This window comes from Lemur catta, chromosome X (genome assembly GCF_020740605.2).
Source record: "Lemur catta isolate mLemCat1 chromosome X, mLemCat1.pri, whole genome shotgun sequence".
Taxonomy (NCBI): Eukaryota; Metazoa; Chordata; class Mammalia; order Primates; family Lemuridae; genus Lemur; species Lemur catta.
This window is the reverse complement of record NC_059155.1, coordinates 4,008,663-4,017,021: the sequence shown is the minus strand read 5'-3', so window position 1 is coordinate 4,017,021 and position 8,359 is coordinate 4,008,663.

The window sequence follows — 8,359 nt, the reverse complement described above, 5'->3', positions numbered from 1 at the left end:
CCTGCCCTGACACACCTTATGAGTGTAAAGAGGAAGAAAGACACTCAACATAGAATTTCAACAAAGTATGGCAAGTGCAATGACAGGGGACGCATGAGGTGCTGGGGCAGCGTAGCACAACGGACCCTAAGGACTGAGTGGAGGGCCCTTGGGGAAGACTTCCATCATCGAGTGACATTTAAGCAGAAAAAGCTTATACGTACGTGGGTGGATGACAGCAGAAGGTGGGGCTATTCTTCTTATAGTTTCTTTGTTCTCTCTTCACTATAACACGGCCATGGCCTGGGATCTGGAACGCAGACCACAGCACCGCCTTGCAGCTCAGTGGTGCCAAAGCACGTCCTGGTGCCAAAGTAATATTTGATAGTTTCTCAAACTGGGCACCCCTCCTGCCTTGTGTCTCCCTTAGCTGCTAGAATCCTGGCCAGTCACTTTCGAGTCACTGTTCCTTAGCTTCTGCCTCAATGGAACAGCTCTCGCAAATGTCCTGCAGGGACCTCTCACTTTCCAAATTGACTGGACAGTTTTTTATCCTTAATTCACCAGATCTCCCAGGCTAAGCACCTGCGCCTTGAAATGATCTTTTCTCTTACCTTCACTTCTGCACTCCTCTGACCTTCCTTCTCCGTCTCATGCCAAGTCTCCTCTTCCTCAGCTTGCCCCTTATAATCTGGAGTTGGGCTTGCCACTTTTTGCCACTTACTTGCACAAGCAATGTCATCTACTTGCACAGTTTTATCCCCAAATCTGTATTTCTATCTGGCTTCTTCTGTGAGCTTCAGGCCTAAACTTGACCACATCTTGGACACCTGTCCTCTTCACATTTAGCATGTCCCAAACTGGCTTAATACCGCCCCCCGCCCTGCTCCTCTGCTCATATTCCCTATTTCTGGAAATGCCACCCAATTGCAGTCATCGACAACCTCAGTACCATTTTTGGCTTTTTTCTTATCTCTTTTTCCCGGTCACAAACTCCTTTTGATTCTCCTTCAATTAGCATCTCTACCCGTCTCTACTCCAGGCTCAGTCCCCCCACCCCAATCTGCTCAACTACATTAGCCTCAAACTGGTCTTTCTGTCCCTAGCCTTGCTGCCCCGAAATCCATCCTCAACACGTGGCCCCCAGCGTGCTCCATGACTGGCCCCTGCCTAACCCTTGGTCACCATTCGTCAGGCCCAGGCACATCCCAATCCGGGAATACCAACTTTCTTTGAGTTCCGCACACACTGCATCCCATTTAATGTACTAGATGCTTCTGCTCATATTGTTCCTTTCTATGGTGACGGTTCTTTGATCTTCTTTATTGTTTTACCACCCATATATCCCTAAACAAGAGTTTAGTTTGTTTTTGAACTTACAGGAATGGAATAATATCATATCTGGTAGTCCCCCCCTTATCTGATTTTCACTTTCCATGGTTTCGGTTACCCGTAATCAGCTATGGTCTGAAAATATCAGTATTTTGAGAGAGGGAGGGAGAGAGAGACAGAGAGACCACATTCACATAACTTTTATTACAGTGTATTGTTATAATTGTTCTATTTGATTACTAGTTATTGTTGTCAATCTGTTACTGTATCTAATTTATAAATTAAACTTTATCATAGGTATGCATGTATACAAAAACATAGTATACATATGGCTCAGAACCGTGGTTTCAGGCATCCACTGGGGGTCTCGGAATGTATCCCTGGAGGATAAAGGGTAATTACTGTATATTATTTTGTACCTGGCTTCTTTTAATCAACACGCTTATGAGAGTCAACTGTGTTATGTAGCTGTGGTTTGATCATTTATCCTGGGTCCGTAGTATTCCATTGTGCAAATATGCTACAATTGATCTGTTCTACTGTAGATGAATATTTGAGCTGTTTCCAGTTTGCTGTTGTTTTTGGCTATTAATATTAAACGATGGTGTTGTGAATATTCTTGTACATGTCTTTTGGTGCACAGAAATTCTTATTTCTCAAGGCTATTTCCATGCCCAAGAGTAAAATTGCTAGGTCATAGGTAGGTGTCACTTTAATTTTATCAGATAATGCCATCTGTTCTCCAAAGCAGTGTATGAGAATTCCTATTGGCCCACAATGTTGCCAGTGCTTGGAATTGTCAGACTTTTAAAAGGTTTCCAATACATGGGTGTGGACTACTATTTCATTGTGGTTTGATTGTACATTTCCCTGATGACAGATGTGACTGAACTGCTACTTAACTTTTTTCTTTTTATAGAATCTTTTAAAAATTTGTTGTACCTATTTAAGATGCACAGCATGGTGTTATGATATACATATAGTAAAATGGATACTACAGTTAAGCAAACTGACATATCCATCATCTTACATAGTTACCCATTTGTGTGTGTGTGGGGGGGGGGGGGCAAGAAAACTACTTTTTAAGCAAAAATCTACTCTTTAAGCAAAACTACTCTTTAAGTAAAAATCCTGAATACAATACAATTATTAACTATAGACTTCATGTTGTGCATTAGATCTCGAGACTTCTCTATCTTACATATCTGCTACTTTATATCCTTTGACTTGACCTACATTGCGCTATTTCCTCCCATCAGCACTGGTTTTGTTTGTTTGTTTGTTTGTTTGTTTGAGACAGAGTCTTACTCTGTTGCCCGGGCTAGAGTGCCATGGCATCATCCTAGCTCACTGCAACCTCAAACTCCTGGGCTCCAGTGATCCTCCTGCCTCAGCCTCCCGAGTAGCTGGGACTACAGGTGCGTGCCACCACGTCCGGCTATTTTTTTTCTATTTTATAGAGATGAGGTCTCGCTCTTGCTCAGGCTGGTCTCAAACTCCTGACCTCAAGCAATCCTCCTGTCTTGGCTTCCCGGAGTGCTAGGATTATAGGTGCGAGCCACCGCACCTGACCTCCATCACTGTTTTATTTTGTGTATTTGACGTTTTTTTAGATTCCACATGTAACTGAAATCATGCAATAGTTTTCTTTCTGTGTCTGGGTGATTTCACTTAGCAAGATGTTCTTCAGTTTCATCTATGTTGTGGCAAATGGCAAAATTTCCTTCTTTTTTGAAGCTGAATAATATTCCACCATATATATATGTATATATTAATATAGATACACACACAAATACACACCACAGTTCCTTTATCCTCTTGTCCATCAATGGACACTTTGGTTGTGTCCATATAGTAGCTATTATGAATAATGCTACAATGAACATGGGAGTGCAGATATCTTTACAAGGTGGTGATTTCATTTCCTTTGGGTATACATCCAGAAGGGGGATTTCTGGGTCATATGGTAGTTCTATTTTTTTCTTTAGAAATGTCCATACTGTTTTCCATACTGGCTGTACTAATTTACATTCCCACCAACAGTGTACAAGGGTTCACTTTTCTCTACACCCTGGCCAACACTTGTCTCTTGTCTCTTTGGTAGCAGCCATCCTATCAGGTGCAAGGTAATATCTCACTGTGGTTTTGATTTGAATTTCCCTGATGATTAGTGACGTTGAGCACCTTTTCATATACCCGTTGGCCATTTATATGTCTTCCTAGGAGGAATGTCTATTCAGGTGTTTTGCTCACTTTTTCAATTGGGTTGTTTTTCTGCTATTGAGTTGTGCCAGTCATTTATATATTTTGGATATTAACCCCTTATCAGATATATGGTTTGAAATGTTTTCTCCCAACCCATAGGTTGCCTTTTCATTTTGTTGTTTTCTTTTCTGTGCAGAAGGTTTTTAGTTTGATATAGTCCCATTTATTTATTTTTGCTTTTGTAGCCTGAGCTTTTGGTGTAATGTCCAAAATACCATTGCCAAGGCCAATGTCAAGGAGGTTTTCCTCTATGTTTTCCTCTAGGAGTTTTATGGTTTCAGGTCTTATGTTTAGGTCTTTTATCCATTTTGTGTTGATTTTTTATGTATGGTGTGAGATAAGGATCCAATTTCATTATTTTGCATGTAGAAATCCAGTTTTCCCAGCACCATTTATTGAAGAGACTACCCTTTCCCCATTGTGTCCTCTTGGTGCCCTTGTCAAAAATTAGTTGACCGTATATATTTGAGTTTATTTCTGGGCTCTCTATTCTGTTCCATTGGTCTATATGCCTGTTTATATGCCAGTACCATGCTGTTTTGATTACTATAGATTCATAATTTTACATCAGAAACTGTTTATTTCTTAGAATTGCTTTAGCTATTGTGGGTCTTATGTGGTTTCATACAAATTTTAGAATTGTCTTTTTTTTCTATTTTTTAAAGAATGTCATTGGAATTTTCAGAATTTTGATAAGGACTGCTTTGAATTTGTATATTACCTTGGGTAATATGGCCATTTTTAACAATATTAATTCTTCCATTCCACGAGCATGGGATATCCTTTCCATTTGTGTTTTCTTCAATTTCTTTCATTAGAGTTCTATAGTTTTCAATGTACAGATCTTTCATTTCTTTGGCTAAATTTATTCCTAAGTATTTTATTCTTTTTGATGCTATTGTAAATGGAATTATTTTCTTGATTTCTTTTCTGGATAGGTTATTTGTTTACAGAAATGCAAACAATTTTTGTATGTTGACTTGTATCCTGCAATTTTACCAAATTATTCATTCTAACAGTCTTTTTGTGAAGTTGTTGAGGTTTCCTACATATAGGATCATGTCGTCTCCAAATAATTTTACTTCTTCCTTTCTGATATGTATGTCTTTTGTTTATTTTTCTTGTCTGATTGTTCTGATATTTCTGGGACTATGTTGAATAGAAGTGGCAAGAGTGGGCACCTTTCCCTTGTGTCATACCTTAGAGGAACAGCTTTCTGGTTTTTCCCATTGATTATGATGTTAGCTGTGGATTTTTCATAAATGGCTTTTACTATGTTGAGGAAATTTCCTTCTCTACCTGAATGGTTGAGAGTTTTTTTTTTTTATCAAGAAAGAATGTTGAGCTGAGCATGGTGGCTCACACCTATAATCCCAGCACTTTGGGAGGCCAAGAGTTAGAGACCAGCCTGGGCAACATAGCTAGACATGTCTCTACAAAAACTAAGAAAAATTATCCAGGCATGGTGGCACACACCTGTAGTCCTAGCTACTTGGGAGGCTGAGGCAGGAGGATGGCTTGAGTCCAGGAGTTCAAAGCTCCAGTGAGCTATGATCGTGCCAATGCACTCTAGCCTGGGTGACAGAGTGAGACCTTGTCTCAAAAAAAAAAAAAAAGTCAAACTTTGTTAAATGCTTTTTCTGCATCGAGAGGATCATATGGTTTTTGTCTTTCATTCTGTTATTGTGCTATATCCCATTGATTGATTTGCATATGTTAAACCAGACTTGCATGCTTACTTAACTTTCAAGACTTAGTTCTCACAATATTTCCAAGAAGTTCCCCTGACTCCCTATCCTGGCCCAGAAGCCCTCCATCCCTATCATAGCAGGCAGTGCCCTGCATGGAAATTACTGGTTAACTGAACTGCCTTCCCACTAGGCTAGATGCTCCTTATAAGGAGGCTCCTGTTTTTGCTATTTGTGCTTCGTCCACAGCTGGCACAGGTCTGGGTTATGCAGACAGCATTTGTTGAAGTGATCTTAAAAAAAAAAAACATAAAAAAACATTTCTAGCTCTGAACCTTAGTCTCATCTGTAAAATGACCAAAAAATAATTACCAATTGTATAAGGTTGTGGGGAGACTCAATAGTACAGTGTCTGGCACATATGCCTCCAATTAATAGCTCCCTTTCTTCCATTTAAAGGCCAAGGGAGTTGAAGTACATGGTCTGGCTTTGAGTGGAACAACAGAAATAGGGACTAAAATTGAAGGCAACTCTAAGTCTAAATTTTGTTTGAGATGTAACAAATGAATTGAACTAGTCAATTACCTAAGTAATCGTATAGCTTGTAATGGGAGAGGCTAGCAGTGCTTGACCTCTCACCTTGCAGGCTTCTCTACCACCCAAAGCTAAAGGGACTGGAGTGTGGTAGGCAGCATAATGGCCCCCAAAATATATCCACATTCCAATCCCCAGATCCTGTGACTATGTTACAAGGGAGAAATAAGGTAGCAGATGGAATTAAGATTGCTAATTAGCTGACCCTAAGGTGGGTAAATTATCCTGGGTTATCCAGATGGGCCCAATGTCTTGTCTAAAAGACAAGGGTCTTTTAGATGTCAAAGGAGGAGGTGAAAAGAGAGTAAGAGATTTGAAGATAATTATTCTGCTGGCTTTAGAGATGGAGGAAGAGTCACAGAATGAAGGAATGCAGGTGGGCACTAAAAGCTGGAAAAGGCAAGGCAAAGAATTTTCTCCTAGAGCTTCCAGAAGGAAAGTGGTGTTGCCAACAGCTTGATTTTAGCCCAGTGAGACCCATTTCAAACTTTTGATCTCCAGAATGGTAGGATAATAAATTTGTGTTGTAAGATAATAAATTACCACTAAGTTTGTATTTTCTTATAGCAGAAACATGAAACGCATAAATGAGGCAAATGCCATCTTGTGTCATAAATACTGTATATGCACAAGTGATTAAAATGCATTTCTGAGAACATCAAAACTTACTCTTCCTATTTAACTGTAACTTTCTACCCATTGACCAACTTTTCCCAGTCTCCCCTACCCCCTCCCCCCAGCCTCTGGTAACCACTATTCTACTCTCTACTTCTATGAAATCAACTTTTTTAGATCCCACATATGAATGAGATCGTGTGTGTCTGTGCCTGGCTTATATACAAGTGTTGAAACATCACATTGTACCCCAATATATATGTACAATTATGTCAATTATAAATTTTTAAAAATAAAAAAGATGAATCTTTCTATCAGACTTCACAAAAATAATGCATTTCTGAGAAGGGCTGTGTTCAAGTGGGAAGGAAACTTCGAGAATGTGCAGCCCTTCGTAGCATCTGGGAGGGCTTCACCTCACACCTTCTGTCTACAAAGTAGGGCCACGAGCCAGTGCCCAAGCCCAGATGGGAACCACGTTTCCACACACCCTGTCCAGGGCTTTTCTGTTTTTCTTTTTGAGACAGAGTCTCGCTCTGTTGCCCGGGCTAGAGTGAGTGCCGTGGCGTCAGCCTAGCTCACAGCAACCTCAAACTCCTGGGCTTAAGCGATCCTACTGCTTCAGCCTCCCGAGTAGCTGGGACTACAGGCATGCGCCACCATGCCCGGCTAATTTTTTCTATATATATTTTTAGGTGGCCAGATAACTTCTTTTCATTTTTAGTAGAGATGGGGGTCTCGCTCAGGCTGGTCTCGAACTCCTGACCTTGAGCGATCCACCTGCCTCGGCCTCCCAGAGGGCTAGGATTACAGGCGTGAGCCACCGCGCCCAGCCAGGCCTTTAATACAGTTTGTGATACACAGCTCGTGAAATGAGGTGAACAACTCTTTAAAGAATTTATGTGGAAGTCACTGCAAAACGATTTCAGAACCGCTGTAAGTGAATAAGCCATTTCTCAAAAGTGACTAGAGAAATAATATGCTAAGCCTTAATGGTTGTGTCTTAACATTGAGCTACTCTGTTTGAAATACGTCATCACCTTTGCTCTTAAAGGACAAATTGAAAATAAGGAATAATCCATATTTGAATCTAAGCCTCATAGGAAGTGCAGATACTTTGTTTTTCAGGTCTTTCCTCTTTCAAATATGTCTAATACAGAAGACCTTGCTAACAATTCCTTAACTAAGTTATAAATCTACCAATAAATGTTGGCATGTCAGGCTATTTCAAATATTGGTATTCTGGCTTCATGCTTTTAGTGGTTCTGTGAGTCCAAAAAAAAAAATTCAGCTGAAATCTATTTCAGCCATATAACACTTTTTGCAAATGTGCTAATACTTGATTGTGGGTTACACACTGCACGCATTTCTTATTTCTCTCAGGTGTCCCCTGCCACACATGGCTGTGTCCTCCAGTCATAGGTGTGCTGTTTACACTCTGCACTAAATTCCCACATTTTAAGAATTTTCCCTTTACATAGTCCTACTTTTGCCTAATGCCCCCAAATGTGACAACAGTTGTCTGACACCACAAATCTACCTTATACGGAAAGGGCTGCAAGTGATGAGATACTAAATCAGCTTATTTTGAAACTTCTGAGTATTATTCCTTTCAATAAAGCAAAAGGATAAGCTTTGCTGCATTATCAAAAACAGAGAGTGCTATGACTGTATTTAGAAAAAAATCCTGTTATATTACCAAAAATATGATTCCAAACTGTTTGAAGAGCTGTCGGAGGAAGAGAAGTTATTCTATTTCAACCCAGAAGGCAGACCTAAGGCCATTCAGTGGGACTCACGAAAGGTAGACTTCAGTTTAATGCCAGTATGAATGGTTTGATGCTGTGGACTTGGGGCATGTCAGTGAAGCCCTGGAGCTAAGACAT